General features: G+C 41.7%; 1 protein-coding gene across 7 annotated transcripts in view; it reads left to right on the forward strand.

Moving 5' to 3' along the window:
* Window positions 1-18,911, forward strand: part of LOC307100685 (ankyrin repeat and KH domain-containing protein 1) — a gene marked incomplete at its 3' end in the record, with an annotated part of 127,204 nt that overhangs the window by 12,182 nt on the left and 96,111 nt on the right. The gene's annotated exons all lie outside the window — the stretch shown is intronic.

Consider the following 18,911-nt stretch of genomic DNA (forward strand, 5'->3'; position numbering starts at 1 on the left):
ATTTGGTCCGCAGTCTGATGCTCTATCCACTGAGCCAAACTGGCTAGGACTCTTCACTGTCTTGATTATGTCATTAACATTTGGTGAAGCCCAATTTTTATATGTACTAATATTTATTTTTTCTTTTGTTGCTTGTGCTTTGGCGTCATGTCTAAGAAACTAATGCGAAATTCAAAGTGGAAGATTTATGTCTGTTTTCTTCTAAGAGTATTATAGTTTTAGCTTTTACACCTAGGTCTTTGGTCCATTTCAAGTTAATTTTTATATAAGGTGTGAGGTAGAGGTTCAACTTTATTCTTTTGAATGTGGGTATTCAGTTTTCCTCAACATCATTTTTTTTTTCTTTTTTTTTTTTCTTTTTTTTTAAATTTCTTTATTGATTAAGGTGTCACATATTTGTCCTCATCCCCCCATTCCCATCCCACACCCCTCCCCTTGGATGCCCCAACCCTCTGTTTAACTTAAGCATTGGTTAGGCTCATATGCATGCACACAAGACCTTTGGTTGATCTCTCCCCCCTCGCCCCACCCTCCCCTATCCTCCCTCTGAGGCCCGATAGTCCGATCGATGCCTCCTTGTTTCTGGTTCTGTTCTTGTTCATCAGTCTATGTTGTTCATCATTTCCCCTAGATGAGCGAAATCATGTGTCACTAGAGATATACTTATAAGAATTGAATGTGCGACGAGCAATAATAGTTATGCTGACAGGCAAATGAATCAGTCTGTAGTGAGTTTCTTTCTGGACCAACAGTTCTTTTGAGACCCAATATCAATGTCCACCAGTTCCCTATGAGCACATGTCGGCACTGACCCCTCAGCTCTGGATGGTGGACAAATGGTGGTAATGCAGGTCCGACTCCCTCTGGTTTGGTCTCGGCCGGACCCAGGGGCACTGATTTACCCGGATCCAGGGGACCACGGCCTCACCCGGACCCGGGGCCAGGCTCACCCGGATCCAGGGGCCCACGGCCTCACCCGGACCCGGGGCCAGGCTCACCCGGATCCAGGGGCCCGCGGCCTCACCCGGACCCGGGGCCAGGCCCACCCGGATCCAGGGGCCCGCGGCCTCACCCGGACCCGGGGCCAGGCTCACCCGGATCCAGGGGCCCGCGGCCTCACCCGGACCCGGGGCCAGGCCCACCCGGATCCAGGGGCCCGCGGCCTCCCCCGGACCCGGGGCCAGGCCCACCCGGATCCAGGGGCCCGCGGCCCCCCCCGGACCCGGGGCCAGGCCCACCCGGATCCAGGGGCCCGCGTTCCCACCCGGACCCGGGGCCAGGCCCACCCGGATCCAGGGGCCCGCGGCCTCACCCGGACCCGGGGCCAGGCCCACCCGGATCCAGGGGCCCGCGGCCCCACCCGGACCCGGGGCCAGGCCCACCTGGATCCAGGGGCCCGCGGCCCCACCCGGACCCGGGGCCAGGCCCACCCGGATCCAGGGGCCCGCGGCCTCACCCGGCCCCGGGACCCAGGCTCACCCGGACCCGGGACCCAGGCTCACCCGGATCCAGGGGCCCACGGTCTCACCCGGACCCGGGGCCAGGCTCACCCGGATCCAGGGGCCCACGGCCTCACCCGGACCCGGGGCCAGGCTCACCCGGATCCAGGGGCCCACGGCCTCATCCGGACCCGGGGCCAGGCTCACCCGGACCCGGGACCCAAGCTCACCCGGATCCAGGGGCCCGCGGTCTCACCCGGACCCGGGGCCAGGCTCACCCGGATCCAGGGGCCCGCGGCCTCGCCCGGACCCGGGACCCAGGCTCACCCGGATCCAGGGGCCCGCGGCCTCGCCCGGACCCGGGACCCAGGCTCACCCGGATCCAGGGGCCCGCGGCCTCGCCCGGACCCGGGACCCAGGCTCACCCGGATCCAGGGGCCCGCGGCCTCGCCCGGACCCGGGACCCAGGCTCACCCGGATCCAGGGGCCCGCGGCCTCGCCCGGACCCGGGACCCAGGCTCACCCGGATCCAGGGGTCAACATCATTTTTTGAAAAGACTCTTCATTGCATTGTCTTGGCACTCTTGTCAAAAACCAATTGACAGCCCTAGCCTGTATGGATGAGTGGATAAAGCATTGGCCTGTGGACTGAAGGGTCCCAGGTTCAATTCCGGTCAAGGGCACATGCCCAGGTTGCGGGCTCAATCCCCAGTAGGGGGCGTGCAGGAGGCAGCCTATCAATGATTCTCTCTCATCACTGATGTTTCTATCTCTCTCCCTTTCCCTTCCTCTCTGAAATCAATAATATATATATATTTATTTTCTATTCTATTAATTTACATGTTGTCTTATTCCAGTTTCATATTGTCTTGTTACTATAGCTTTTTTCAGTAAGTTTTGAAATTGGGAAGTGTAAGTCCTCCAACTTTGTTCTTTTTCAAGATTGTTTTGGCTATTATGGGTTATTGGCTTGTGCTTGTTCTCTTGATTTGGTCTTCAAGAGAGATTCAATGGCGGGTATTTAATATGCTGCAGAATTTGTGGTCACATACAAAAGACCTTCTCCCCACCCCTAATAATATTCCAGCTCTTCAAGTTTCTGCTCCTTTTGTATATGCTGAAGGTATATGTGTGTGAGGGGGGAACTCATGTGATTTAAATCTGTGTTTGTCATGCTACCAGAAGAGCAAGTTGTCATAGTATTAGTGTTTATTTTCTTGCATCTTCTCCCTGACAAAGCCTGGAAAAATGCTTGAGAGGAGATAAAGATGAAGTGAGAGGAGATGGTTGGTTTGGATAGTTGTAGTCTGAGTGCATCTATTGTGGACTACAGTCTGCAAGAAGAATATGGACAGAATTTCTTTTTCCAGGATAACAAACAAATGGATAAAGTGGAATAACATATAAAACATAGCAGTTAGAGTTTTTGCATCTGGTATCACCTAACAACTGCGTAAGAGGAGTGAATTCAATATTTAAGTAGCATACAATTTGCTTGACACCCAAGCCAGTATTATCACCTTTGTGATTAAACTGCAAAAACAATTATTGGATGTCATTGCTCAAATGGTTCTAATTATGTTAAATTACTAGTTATTTTAATTCTATGAACAGTAAGAGTCTGTATTATATTTTAGTATCCATTTTACTTACGACTTGACTGACAAGTTAACAAAAAAAGTTTATTTTCTTTTAATTTGAAGAGACTATTATTTAAGACGAGAGGCCTGGTGCACGAAATTCGTATGTGTGGGGGGGGTCCCTCAGCCTGGCCTGCACCTTCTCGCAGTCCGGGACCCTTTGAGGGATGTCTGCCTGCTGGCTTAGGCCCGTTCCCCCGGAGGATTGGGCCTAAGCCAGCAGCCAGACATGCCTCTTGCAGTCTGGGGCTCTCACAGTCCTGGACCCCTTACTCCTTACTGCCTGCCTGCAGCGGAGGCGGGAGAGGCTCCCACCACCGCCACAGCGCTCGCTAGCCATGAGCCCGGCTTGTGGCTGAGTGGCGTTCCCCCTGTGGGAACACACTGACCACCAGGGGGCAGCTCCTGCATTGAATGTCTGCCCCCTGGTGGTCAGTGCGCATCATAGCGACCGGTCATTCTGCTGTTTAGTCAATTTGCATATTAGGGTTTTATTACATAGGATTACTTAAATCAGGTACATGAATTTGACCTGTAACCCACCACTCTAACAAAATTTAGAATAATATAATAACACAATATCAAAGGTACTTACTGTTGTGTATGATCTCCTTGTTGCTAATCTGTTACAATTATTACTCATTCTCTATAGAAGAAAATTAGAGTCTAGTTTTGGGTAGGCCTTCTTTTTTTTAAAAAAAAAATATTTCTTTATTGATTTCAGAGAGGAAGGGAGAGGGAGAGAGAGATAGAAACATCAATGATGAGAGAGAATCATTGACCGGCTGCCCCCTGCACATCCCCTACTGGGGATTGAGACTGCAACCCAGTCATGTGCCCTTAGCTGGAATCGACCCGGGACCCTTCAGTCCGCAGGCTGATGCTCTATCCACTGTGCCAAACCAGCTAGGGCTAGGTCTTCTTCTTAATGAACTCATGTCTTCCATAATAAAATTATGTCTTTCAGAGATTAGAGTCCTTGGCAGTCTGTTTGAAAATTCTGATTAGTATTATAGAGTGGATTTATTTATTCCACAATAATTTATCTGAAGCCGACTGTTAAGCTTTGTGGTAGGCTTTGGAATTATAAAGATGGAAAAATGTGGTCCCTGATTATTAAAGACATCAGTCTTTTCAGGAACTAAACATTTCAGGGAATGTGAAAACAAGGTCATTTTTAAAATTCAAATTATATTTGCCTTTGTAAACTCCTTTCAGATATTAACAAATTATATTTCAGTGTTTGTTCTAGACATTGTGCACTTTAATTGCATCACCTCATTTAATTTTCTCATGGTCTTGTGACAGTCCAAGATTCTAAACTAATGTATGAATCATTGCTCTGTGTTGGTTGGATGATTGCTGTAAAGTTTGATGTTTGGATGTCTTCAGTAGTTTGATGGGGTTCAAGCAGAAGATTTAAAGGGGCAGTGATTTTTTACATGAAAGGCTACAAAGCCTATCGGCATAAGATTGTCTTGTTCATGTTTGAGCAAAACCACAACTGCTTCATTATGCTCCGTAAACTCTCCAAGCATGTCCTAAGTCAGGACCTTTGGCATTTGCAGTTTACTCTCAGCAGTCTTCTCTTAGATATCAATATTTCTTCCCTGTCTCATTTCTTTTAGCAATCAGCTAAGAGGCCTTCCAACTGCCTACTGTATATATGTTCCATAAACATCTCAGGTTCACCAGTTCTGAAACTGAACTCACCCTTTCCCCCTCCACCTGCATCCTTTTCACCCCCAACCTTTGTAAATTGTATTGCCCCAAAGCTAGTCACTGTCCTCAGAAACCTTAGAGCTCACATCTGTTTTGTCTCACCAAACACATCTAAGCAGGCACTAAGTTCTGTAGGTTTGGCCTAGCTGGCGTAGCTCAATGGTTGAGGGTCGACCTATGAACTGGGGGAGGTCATGGTTTGATTCCCGGTCAGGGCACATGCCCAGGTTGTGGGCTCGATCCCCAGTAGGGGGAGTGCAGGAGGCAGCTGATCGATGATTCTCTCTCTCTCTCTCTCTTTTTTAAATTTAATAAATCTTTATTGTTCAGATTATTACAATTGTTTTTCCTTCCCCTCCCCCCCCCATAGCTCCCCTCCACCCGGTTCCCACCCCACCCTCTGCTCTTACCTCCCCGCCACTGTCCTCATCCATAGGTATACAATTTTTGTCCAGTCTCTTCCTGTATCCCCCACACCCCTTTCCCCCTGAGAATTATCAATCCACTCCCATTCTATGCCCCTGATTCTATTATATTCACCAGTTTATTCTGTTCCTCAGATTTTTAATTCACTTGATTTTTAGATTCACTTGTTGTTAGATATGTATTTGTTGTTCATAATTTTTATCTTTACTTTTTTCTTCTTCTTCCTCTTCTTAAAGAATACCTTTCAGCATTTCATATAATACTGGTTTGGTGGTGATGAACTCCTTTAGCTTTTTCTTATCTGTGAAGCTCTTTATCTGACCTTCAATTCTGAATGATAACTTTGCTGGGTAGAGTAATCTTGGTTGTAGGTTCTTGCTATTCATCACTTTGAATATTTCTTGCCACTCCCGTCTGGCCTGCATAGTTTCTGTTGAGAAATCAGCTGACAATCGTATGGGTGCTCCCTTGTAGGTAATTAACTGTTTTTCTCTTGCTGCTTTTAATATTCTCTGTCTTTTGCCCTTGGCATTTTAATTATGATGTGTCTTGGTGTGGTCTTCTTTGGATTCCTTTTGTTTGGGGTTCTGTGCGCTTCCTGGACTTGTAAGTCTATTTCTTTCACCAGGTGGGGGAAGTTTTCAGTCATTATTTCTTCAAATGGGTTTTCAGTATCTTCAGCTCTCTCTCTTCTTCTGGCACCCCTATAATTCTGATGTTGGTATGCTTGAAGTTGTCCCAGAGGCTTCTTACACTATCTTCAACTTTTTGGATTCTTTTTTCTTTTTCTTTTCTAGTTGGGTGTTTTTTGCTTCTTTGTATTTCAAATCTTTGACTTGATTCTTGCGTTCCTCTAGTCTGCTGTTGGGTCTCTGTATAATATTTTTTATTTCAGTCAGTGTATGTTTAATTTCTAGTTGGTCCTTTTTCATATCCTTGAGGGTCTCGTTAAATTTATCGGCCTTTTCTAGGAAATTCTTGAAAAACCTTATAACCGTGGTTTTGAACTCTATATCCAGTGTTTGTTTTTCTCCATTTCTTTTGTTTGTGATCTGTTTCTTTGTCTCCGCATTTTCGCTGCTTCCCTGAGTTGGTAGGGTGGCTTTGTGTGCTAGGTGTCCTATATGGCCCAGTGGATTGGCCTCCCAGGTACCTGAGGTGGACACTCTTGGTCCACCCCTTTGTGGACTGTGTGTACAGCCTTGTTGTAGTTAAGTCTACATTGTTGTTGGTGTCACTGGGAGGAATTGACCTCCAGGCCAATTGGCTGTGAGGACCAGCTGTGTCTATAATGGAAGAAATGCTGCGCTGGAGACATGCTTATGGGGTAGGACTTGCTTCAGTGGGGCTTTGGTGCTCACTGAGTCTGCCTCTTGAATGTGTCACTTATGGATGTGAGTAGTTGAAATCTGGTGTCGTCTCACACTGACCACTAGATACACTCGTTTCTGGATCTCCAATGGGGTGCAGGTCAGCTACTGTCTGAGGCCACCCAACAGGAGCTACAGCAAGAACTACAGTTTTCTCCTCTTTGCTTGGGGTTTGGAGGTTTTGGAGCTGTCTGACCAGAGCTGCAGTTTGTTAGGTTAAGCTGTGATAGGGCAGGCCATTTATATGCAAAAGCCGCTGCGTGGAGCTTGGGTGGGTTTGTAGATTGTGCGGGGTGAGGTCTCAGGGAGTCACTAGGCTAGGGCATGGCAAACAGTGATGGCTGCCAGTCAGCTGTCTCTGCGTTTCCAAGTCCCCACGCCCTGCGCCCCAGCACAGTAAACAATGATTGCTGGGCGCACCTCTGCAAGAAAGTCACCCTCACTTTCCGACCCAATGACAGACAGTCCAGCTTCTCCCCGTAGGAGTTTGGGTCCCCAGCGTCTCCCCAGAAACTGGAGTTCAGAGTAATCGGGAGCTTGTCTCCCTTTGGGTTGAAAAAAGCAGCGCACCCTGACACCCGCCGCCAGCCCGATCCGCGCGCCTCTGTACCTCAGTTTTTCAGCACTTGTGCACATCTCGATGCTCTTTTCTCTTTCCTTCTAGTTGTAGAACTTCCTCTCAGCCAGCTTTCCTGTGGTTCTGGGTGATAGACGTTTTGTCTTTTAGTTGTAGTTTTGAAATTGTTGTGCGAGGCAGCAGTTTAGGTGTTTACCTATGCCACCATCTTGGTTTCTCTCGATGATTCTCTCTTATCATTGAGGTTTCTATCTCTCCCTTTCCCTTCCTCTCTGAAGTCAATAAATATATATATATATTTTTAAAAATCTTGTTTGTATGTCCCTTCTGCTGTATCCTCACTGCTTCTACTGAAAATCAAACCATCATCTTTCACCTGCACTTATTGCGGTAATCCTGGGCTCTATCTATTTCCAAGATTATACTTCTCCACTTTTTCCTCTATCGAGTTATCAGAGTAACTTCTCTAATGCCAGTTCAATCATGTCACTCCTTTGGCAAAAAGCCTTCTCATTTCTTAGATAAAGAGTAAACCCAAATTCCTTGCTATATATGAGGTTATTTAGGATTTTGCTTCTGTCTGTTTTTCCAACCCTATCCTTGCTGTACCCTACTTTATTTGCTTTTTATATTCCATCTATACCAAATTGCTGTAGTTTTCTGATCCTATCAAGCTATTATATGCCCTGGTACATTCGCTTTCATTGCTTTGGCTTCTAGTATCATAATAACTGCTATATGCTGAGTGCTTATTGTCCATGGGGCCAAATGCTTGCTTATATATTCTCAAATAAATTTTACAACTGCCATATGAAGAAAGTGATATTATTCCCAATTTACAGGTAAGGAAGCTGAAGCTTAGAGATATTATGTAGCATATACAAAGTCATTCATCTAGTAATGATGGAGCCAGGATTTGAATCCAGGTATCTTCTTGGTCTGTAAAGCCTATGTTCGTAACTACTACTACTATACACTGCTGCTGTCACTGTTGTCACTCTTTCCCATCCTGTTGGATACCTTTTTGTTTCAGAGTTGTCATTTCTGATTTCCTTTATTACTATCATTTGGAATTAACCATTCATTCCTTTCTCTGTGTTCCCATGTTATGTATATGATTGTTATAGTGTCTAATATGTATTGTATTACATTTATTTGATTATCTGTCTTAATGAGCAGGAATCATATTTATTTAAAAATATGTTTTTATTTTTTGTTTAGAAAGAGAGGAAGGGAGAGGGAGAGAGAAACATCAATGGGCTGCCTCCTGCATGCCCCCTTCCCACTGGAGATGGAGCCCACAACCTGGGCATGTGCCCTGACTGGGAATCGAACTGGTGACCTTTCAGTGCACAGAACAACAATCAGCTGAGCCACACCAGCCAGGGCATGTCTTATTTATTTTTATGTTTCCAGTATATACTAGAATGTCTGGCACATAGTAGATGCTTAATAAAGGTTGAATGAATATATATGTAGTGCTTAATATGCTCAGATTATTTGTTAGTCTAAAACAAGTATAATGAATTCTATATTATTTTTGTGGAGTAGAAAGTAAGAATATAGAAACTGACCTTAATAATAGTAGTAGTAGTAGTAATATTAATAGTAAAAATAACAATATTTGTTTAGCAATTACCATGTGTTAAGCACTATTGTGCAAGTTTAGAGATACTGTTTTAATCATCAACAACTCTGTGATATAGTTATTGCTGTCTTTATTTTATAGCTGAGGAAAATGAAGCTAAGAGAGGTAAACAAGTTATCTAAGATCATACTGTGAGTTGTGTGGGCTGGTATTCTACAAGTCCTTGCTTTTAGTCATTATGCTGTCCTCCCCTTATAGGAATTAATTGTTGAGTGTTCAATGCTTGTTGTCTATCTAGACTAATAGTCTATACTAATAAAAGGGTAATATGCTAATTAGACCAGATGTCTTCCGGATGTCCTTCTGGACAAAGCCATGGTGGCGGGGCCGAGGCAGAGGCGGTTAGGGGCGATCAGGCCAGCAGGAGAGGAGAGCAGTTAGGGCGGTCAGGCCAGCAGGGGAGAGCATTTAGGGGTATCAGGCCAGAAGGGGAGAGCAATTAGGGAGATCAGGCTGGCAAGGGAGAGTAATTAGGGGGATCAGGCTGGCAGGCAGGTGAGTGGTTAGGAGCCAGTGGTTCAGGATTGCCAGAGAGATGTCCGACTGCCGGTTTAGGCCCCATCCCTCTGGCAGTCAGACATCCCCTGAGAGGTCCCAGATTGGAGAGGGTGCAGGCCTGGCTGAGGGACCCCTCCCTTCCGTGCACGAATTTCATGCACCAGGCCTCTAGTTTAGAATAATGAACAGAAGCCAGGATTTCTTTCTAACTTCAATCTTACCCATTTATTATGATGGGGAAAATATAGAGTAATATTTTTCCCTTCAACAATAAGATTTTCTTGTTCTTAATTGCCAGATACTTGATTCCTGCGGCTTTTCTAATGAATATGTAAGCAATCTTCTTTTTAAAAAACTTACTGTGGTACAAATTTTATTATATGTGTGCTGATTAGAAATAATGTAGATGTAGCTGCCAGAAATTATTAAATGAAAACAGAATTTGTCTGTCTGTTAAAGAACTCTGGCATAGAGGAGTTAGTGAGCTTGATAATCTATTACATTTAATGTAATTTAAAGACTTTTTTTCCTGACATTACTATTACTGTTAAACTGCAACATTGCAATCCTTGTAGATTCTCTGCTTACTTCATTGCTTAGTATTTGTTTTACTTATACTTCATTGTTTAGGAGATTCACTTAACACAGTTTGATGTGGTGAAAAGTTATGAGCTTTGGCATCTGAAATACATGGCTTCAGATACCTCCATAGTTATGTGATCTTGGACAAGCCACTTAACTTTTCTGAGTTTATTACATTAAATGAAGATTAGGCCCTAGCCTATTTGGCTCAGTGGATAGCGTGTAGGCCCACGGACTGAAGGGTCCTGTGGTCATTTCCGGTCAAGGTATATGCCTGGGTTGCAGGCCCCATCCCAAGTGTGGGTTGTGTAGGAAGCAGCTGACCAATCATTCTCTCATCGTTGATGTTTCTATCTCTTCTCCCTCTCCCTTCCTCTTTGAAATCAATAAAAAATATTATAAATAAACAAATAAAATAAAGATTAGTTCTCTACTTCATTGAATAGGTAAGATGATTGAATGGAATAATAAATGGAATATGCTGATAAATATGAGGCCTTTTATTAATGGTGACCTAGTTTTTAAGTTCTTAATGGTAATTATTTTTTAAAAGATCTTCCTATCTCCCATTTTAAATTAGAGACTTCAGAAAATAATAGATTTTATATAAACTATAGCTTAGAAATGAAATTTTTATAGTTGAGCAGAGTTAACTTTCTCCAGTTTTAACTTAGGAAAAACATGATGTTCTCTTCTGTGCTGTGTGAAGCTAAAGAAATCCCAAAATACCATTTATGTTTTGTGAAAAGAGGATTGTAGGTCTGAAATTGGGAATACAGTTTTCCTTTTAGAAAGAAATTTGAGAAGTGTTTATGTTAGGAAATATATCCTTTTCATTCTAGTATTTCAGGATGTTGTTGCTTATTATATTGGGCCTTACTGTATCAGCAAAATTCACTCCTAAATTTATCATTATTTGGGCCTGAATTGCAACTGTTACTTTCTCTCTTTGAGTGATTCTTGGAGCATGTTTATGATGGATGCTACTGTTGAACTTTTGAGTACTGTGTGTTTTGCAAAAAGGAATTTCTATGTCCTTCAGTAATTATTTCATGGAACACTAACCCATCCTTTTTGCTGCTCCAACTAGGAATCAGTAGTAAACCAAAGCATTCTAAAATTGGTGTAAGTGACAATTCTGACTTAAAGAAGAGGGAGGGCTTAAATTTAGGTGGGGAAAGGCAAGGCATGTTGGTCTATCCCAGTGGTCGGCAAACTTATTAGTCAACAGAGCCAAATATCAACAGTACAACGACTGAAATTTCTTTTGAGAGCCAAATTTTTTAAATTTAAACTTCTTCTAACGCCTCTTCTTCAAAATCTTCAAAATAGACCGTGGTATTTTGTGGAAGAGCCACACTCAAGGGGCCAAAGAGCTGCATGTGGCTCGCGAGCTGCAGTTTGCCGACCACGGGTCTATCCTATAGATAGACTAAATAAGAGAGGAGAAATAGCAAGTACATTTTTAAAAAATGTATATTTTAGAAGTTTAAAATGTTTTATTTAGCTTATTTTTAATTTTCAAATCTGAATTTCTTAAGAGAGCTTCAGTTGGGCAGGAGCTTCATTTTTGAAGGTTTGTGAAGAGAAGTGGTGTAAAATAAAGATTTAGCCTTCCCTTAATCTTTCTCATAGAAGCTTTCTCATAGCTCCACGTGAAATTCATGGGAGTGATGATTATTCTTAAAAGTTAGTAGAGCCCAGCCAGTGCTGCTAAATGGTTGAGCGTCAACCTATGAACCAAGAGGTCACAGTTCAATTACCGGTCAGGGCACATGCCCAGATTGGGGACTCAGTCCCTAGTAGGGGACATACAGGAGGCAGCTAATCAATGATTCTCTCTCATCATTGATCTCTCTCTCTCTCCCCTCCTCCTTTCCCCCTCTCTGTGCCTCCCCCTCTTCCTCCCTCCCTTCTTCCCTTCTCCCTTCCTCTCCCTTCCTCTCTGAAATCATTAAAAATAAATTCTTTTAAAGAGGTTAGTAGAAGCAAAATTTGTGACTACTAATATTTTAGTCCCTAACATAAAATACAAATTAACATGCTAAAAATAAAAATTATATACTCTGTTTGTTTGTTAAAAGTTAGGTTTATTTGATTATTTGTTTTAATGATAATCAGTGTATTTTCTACTTATATTTGAGAGTTTGGTGGTGTTATCATGCATATTGCATGGTATGACCACCTGTCTAGAGAAAAAATGTATAATATAATGTACATGTTTTATGATAGATAACTCATTTTTTACTGAGTTCTTTTCTCTTTTAACTAGCAATTGCTATTCCAGAAATACAGTATTAGAGAAGGTAATAATTGGTTATTGACAAATGTAGAGAGATTTTTACTATTATATGACTTAAAATATATTAATCTTATTGAAAATTTAATTTAATTATAATACTGCTTACTTACACTTGATATAAGTGTTTGGTTTTTAAAAAATACATTTTTATTGATTTCAGGGAGGAAAGGAGGGAAGGAGAGAGAGAGATAAGAAATATCAATGATGAGAGAGAATCATTGATCGGCTGCCTCCTACATGCCCCCTACTGGGGATCAAGCCCACAACCTAGGCATGTGCCCTAACCAGTAATTGAACCATCACCTCCTGGTTCATAGGTCGATGCTCAACCTCTGAGCTACGCCAGCTGGGTGATATAAATTGTTTTTTTAGTGGAAGCATGTTTTGGCCAAATCATAACTAGATTGATAAGTGATTTTTCTAACTAGATTTTGGCCAGGGTGACTGTTTTCTTGTTTGTTTTTAAGACGATAGAAGCAGATTCTGTGGTTAATCTCCCTAGTAACTGTTGCCATCCAGTGGTTCATTTCTGAAATGTCAAGTGGGATAAAAAATGCTTTTCCTGTTTTCTTCCACCCCTTTGTTTAAATTCTAGTTGAAGCTAAAAACCATGCTCATTTTTTTAAACACAGATTTAAAACAAGACTTTTGAAAAGAAAGACAAAATTTTTGCCTTTAGCATTTAAGAAAAGATTATCTATAAGAGAAAAACAGGTAGTTGTGTGTGGCGGGGGTGGGGGGGGGGGCAGGGCCAGATTCCCTCTTGTCCTATTTTATCCACCTTTTATTTTTGTACCTTATCAGAGGTAGAAGAAAAATCTGCAATATTTAAGACTTGAAATAAACAGTTTTGCCATTGGCAAATATCACTATTAGTTGGGTATTTCATGTTTGCTGCTGAATGAAGCTGGTGAATAGAGATGAGCTGTGTACATGTATCATCAGGCAATAAGGGGAATTTCTGTAATCCTTCAGCTACATATAAGAAACTATGAGACTTTATATTCCTTTGCATAATGAAGATTAATTTCATTAGATATGTCATAAATTTGGACTTACCCATTTTATAGACTTTTTTGGTACTATGTCACCAAGCCTTTATTAAATGTACAGAATAGGTCTTATTTAATATTTTCATGTAGTTATAAATGGTTTCCATTTTTTCTGGCCAGATATATATTGAGGTGATGATATGTCACTCTGAATTTCAAGAGTATGTGTTTCAGTGGGTTTATCAGTAAGATATTTATGAACTGCTAAAAGCAATCCCCAAATATTCCCAAAGTAATAGGCATAACTGGGTTTTTAAAAAATTGATTCCACATTATAAAATTTTAGAGGGGATAGAACAGAATAATAATAGAATTAAGTGCTTTTTGGCACATCTGGTTGACACAAATATTTTTAAATCACTTATGTGTTTAGTTATATGTGACTATAAAATCGTGGGAACTTAAGATTTTCCCAAGTGTTGTAGATATTTAAAGTTTTTTGATCATGTGGGTCAGAACTTAAATATAAAATGGCTAAAACTACATTTGACAATTTACGTGGTCATCACAAGAAGAAGATTGTAACTGTGAATTGATGGTGTTAACTAAACTTACTTTGGTAATCATTTTGCAATATGTGCATCATATGAAATCATTATGTTGTACACCTTAAATTTATACAACATTGATGTCAATGATATCTCAAGAAAACTGGGAAAAATAAATGGGGGGAAAAGAAAATTCAAGTGAATGCTGATTCTCAGTGAGTGTCATTCTTCCAGTTTCAAAAGGCATAAAAGATAGCCCTAGTGGATAGCTAGGTAGGCAGTGAGCATTTCAATCAGGCAACAAAATATAATGGAATATTGCACAAGAGATCAGGAGAATTAGGTTCAAGTGCTAGTTCCATCAGACATATCACTCAACCTTTCTGAGATTCTTTTTCTTTCTCAATAAACAAAGACAATACCTGCCTCACCTACCTTACAGTGCTATTGAAATGATGAAATAAGGTAAAAATACTTGGAGGCACTATATAAATGTAATTCTTAGAATATAATTCTATGTAATTCCAACTCTTTTGTTCTGTCTCTTACCATAGTGTCTATCTTTTATGCCTTTAAAAATATTTTAAAATATATTTTATTTATTTTTTTAATTGATTTCAGAGAGGAAGGGAGAGGTAGATAGAAACATCAATAATGAGAAAGAATCACTGATTGGCTGCCTCCTGCATGTCCCCTACTGGGGATCGAGCCCACAGCCTGGGCATGTGCCCTTGACCGGAATAAAACCTGGGCCGATGCTCTATCCACTGAGCCAAACCAGCTGGGGCTGGTTCTCTGTCTTCTTACTGGTGGTGACCAGTTAGGCAGTGAGCAGTCTATCACCTTTTACATGATCTTACTCAAATCTATCCCCAGTTATTCTTTCTAAAGCCATAATTCTACTCTAAGTACCTTATATATATTTTTAAATTGAGATATAATCACATATCATAAAATTTAACATTTTAAAGTGTACAATTCAATGGTTTATGGTACATTTACAAGATTATGCAGTATTCATCACTATCTAATTCCAGACATTTTCATCATTCCAGAAAGAAATCTCAGACCTGTTAGCAATCATATCCATTCCTCCCTCCCTGACTCTTCAGGCAACCACTAATCTCTTTCCTGTCTCTATGGATTTGCTTAGGCTGGACCTTTCATATAACTTTTTATTCTGGCATGTGTCAGTACTTATTCCTTTTTATGGCTAAATAATATTCCATTGTATGGATATACCACATTTTGTTTATCTATTTATCAGTTGATGGACATTCAATTTCCATTTTTATGTCTGCATTATATCATAATGCATCTATGAACTTCTGTGTACAAGTTTTTGTGTGAACAAGTATATATCTTTTCAATCCTCATATATATATGCATAGAAGTAGAATTGCTGGATCATATAATTCTATGTTTAATATTTGAAGAACTGTCAAACTGTTTCCCACAGTGGCTGCATCATTTATATTCCCATTAGCAATGTATGAAGAGGACCTTATGTTTTTTTGTGTGGACCAGTCATCATTTTCCAAATGCATCTTCAAGCCTATTTTTCATTTTATTCCCTCCCACCTCTACTTCTTCCCTACCCCTCCGCCATCTGACCACCTGTTGAAATTCTATGCTTCCTTAAAAACCAAATTCAAATACTACTTGTGCAATGTCTTCTTAGATTACTGGGGCTGGAAGTGACTTCTCTCTATTGTGTATATCTATACCATTTATTTCTCTTTTAGGCCTTTTGTAATCATTGTTGGAGTCTTTGACTTATTTCTTCTACCATATTTTTGTGCTCTCATGGTGCTTTGTATAAAATAGGACTTCAGTAAATATTGGAGAAACAAATGGGAGAGAATTGGAAATCCTTAACTTGGATTTTTAAAATGTTACATAATACATATACTCTGTATTAGTCTCTATAATAATATATGATACCACTCAGACCAATACTTTTCATAAAGTTGAAATGTTAACATCTAAATACCATCTTCAGTTAGAAATTCCAGAATTTGGAATCATGGTTTTATCTATCCTTACAACTGGCAGGTATATGTATCTGCAAATACCTAATGTCGTGGACTTATAACAAGCTCTTTGTTATACAGTTACTTTTTGATATCATTTGACAACTAATATTCTACATTTATCTATTGGCATGGATCTAGAATGCCATCTTTATAATTACATATTAGTGAAGCTGTGTTGTATTATACTAAGTACATACTAGTACATAGTTCATTGCTCAATGTTATTAGATCTGAAGTTTAAAGACTTATTTTGTAAAATTATAGTATAACTAGCGTTCCCGTTGCAGGAAAAATCCTGCAATAGGGTTTCCTGCTGCACTCTACCCCGCCCCGCCTGCTCTCCTCCCTTGTCCCCCGGCCCGCCTTCTCCGCCAGCCCTCCCCGCTCTCCTCCCTTCTCCCCCGGCCCCGCCTCCGCTCCTCCCTTGTTCCCCGGCCCACCTTCTCCACCAGCCCGCCCCGCTCTCCTTCCTTCTCCCCCGGCCCCGCCTCCGCTCCTCCCTTGTCCCCCGGCCTGCCTTCTCCGCCAGCCTGTCCAGCTCTCCTTCCTTCTCCCCCGGCCCCGCCTCCGTTCCTCCCTTGTCCCCTGGCCCGCCTTCTCCGCCAGCCCGCCCCGCTCTCCTTCCTTCGCCCCCGGCCCCGCCTCCACTCCTCCCGTCTCCTCCCCCCGGCTTGCTTGCTTCTCCGCAGCTTTGCTCCCTTCTGCAGCCCTTGGCTTCTTTCTACGCTGTCTTGATATGCAAATTAGCCGCCATCTTTGTTGGGGTGATTTGCATACTTGTCCTGATTGGTTGGTGGGCGTGGTTTGGCTGGTGGGCGTGGTTTGGGCATAGCAAAGGTGTGGTCAATTTGCATATTTGTCTATTATTAGGTAGGATAGGTAATAAATTACATCCAAATCATTCTAACTTGACTGTCTTTATTAGGATATCTTTATTTGGTGTCCATTGTGGAAACATAATCAACTAGCTACATATGCCAAATAATGTAGTCCAAATACAGAGGTGCTTTGTTTATAAATTTGTGATATAGCATTGCCTAGTGATTAAGAGCACAGATTCTGTAGCTTAATGGCCTGGGTTTGAAACCTAGCTGTGCCATTTATTAGCTGTGTGACTCTGAAGAAGTACTTAACCTTTCTATTCCAGTTTTTCTATCTGTCTACAAAAACTGTTAACTTCCCCAGGTATACATCCTATATAATAAAAGCCTAATATGCTAAGTGTCTGGTCGACCGGTCAGCCGTTCAACCAATCAAAGCGTAATATGCTAATGATATGCTAAGGCTGCTCAACCACTTGCTATGATGTGCACTGATCACCAGGAGGCAGATGCTCCAACCAGTAGGTTAGCTTGCTGCTGGGGTCCGGCCGATTGGGACTGAGGGAGACACGCTGGACATGCCCTGGAGCCCTCCCACAGTCCCACCCGGGCTGGCCAACCTCCCGCGTCTCTCCCCGGCCCCAATTGTGCACCGGTGGGATCCCTCGGTCTGGCCTGCGCCCTCTCGCAATCTGGGACCCCTCGGGGGATGCCGGAGAGCCAGTTTTCGCCCGATCCCACAGGCCAGGCCGAGGGACCCCACTGGTGCACAAATTCGTGCACCGGGCCTCTAGTATTTATATATTACTAGAGGCACAATGCCTGGAATGTGCAAGAGTACAGTAGGCCTTCGCAGCCTCGGCTTTGTCCAGAAGGTCGTCTGGATGGTCATTCCATTGTTTGGCTGTTTGGTCGATTTGCATATTACGCTTTTATTATTATAGATAGACGTATATAGGTATGTAAATATGTATTCATGATTATATACTATGAGTACTCATTTCATGTTTACTTACATGTACATATATACTTTTAGCAAAATAACGACCATACTGTTTTGAATCTTGTGGCTTTCACTTAGTTTGATGGTTTCTCGTGCCATTCAGTATGCTTCAAAAATACTGTGTATAGTGACTGCATAGTAGTCCATCCTGTGAATGTACAAAATGCATTTACCAAATTCCCTATTGTAGTTTTTTTCTTTTTGGAATTTTAATTAATGCTGCAGTCAACATCCTTGCATATTTTTATCTGGCTTTCAGATAAGGTATATCAACATATGTATAACTCCATCTATTGAAAAAAATTGGCATTATTAACCAGTACACCTTGTAAATTTTTAATAGATTTCTTAAAATAGAATTACAAGATCAAAGAGCATGAGCTTTTTAAAAATATATTTTTATTGATTTCAGAGAAGAAGGGAGAGGGAGATAGAAACATCAGTGATGAGAGAGAATCATTGATTGGCTGCCTCCTGCCTGCCCCCTGCTGGGGATCAAGCCCTACAACCCAGGCATGTGCTCTGACCGGGAATTGAACCTTGACCTCCTGATTCATAGGTTGGCGCTCCACTACTGAGCCACACCAGTGGAGCAGGGCATGAGCTTTTTAAGGCATTTTGATGCATTTCCAAATAGCTTTCCAGAAAAGTTGTGCATATTTTATTTAAGAGAATTTATTTAAAAAGAACTTTATTTGAAATTAGTGAGTTGTTTTTATTTTCATAAGTTGATTTTGGTTATATAATTTACTTATTTCATGGAATATGTATTGAATATCTACTCTTTGCAAGGTATTTTAGACCCAGAGGATCAATGAACAAATAGGTATGGTTCCTAATCTCATGGAGCTTGCTTGTCTCTAAGACTGCAGATATTTGGCAGTGGATTACATTATTTTAAAGAGTTAGAATTGAATAAATTAATTAGCAGCAAGGAAAAGCTGTGCCTGAATGACTTATCTATGCTATCTAGTCTTTTTCTTATGTAGTCCCCTATACATCATCTTGGGGGCTATGTTCATTGACTTGCTTCATTGAAAAAATGCTGCTTTTCAGGCCCTGTGTTAGGCACAGAAGATACAATGCTCTCTAGAAAACTTGAATTTGGTGTGTCTATGTTATATTTGTAGTCAGAGCTAAAGATAAGCAGATAGTTGGGAGGCTCCCTCAAAGTCTCTTCCCATAGTCCCATATTTCTACAGTAATTTATCTGGATATACTTAAATTCCAAATCAGAAGCTATATTACCTTAAATTGCAGTTACTCTAACAATATTGAGATTAATTTAATGGATATTGCATCTTTAA

Source organism: Cnephaeus nilssonii (genome assembly GCF_951640355.1).
Source record: "Cnephaeus nilssonii genome assembly, chromosome: 5".
NCBI lineage: Eukaryota > Metazoa > Chordata > Mammalia > Chiroptera > Vespertilionidae > Cnephaeus > Cnephaeus nilssonii.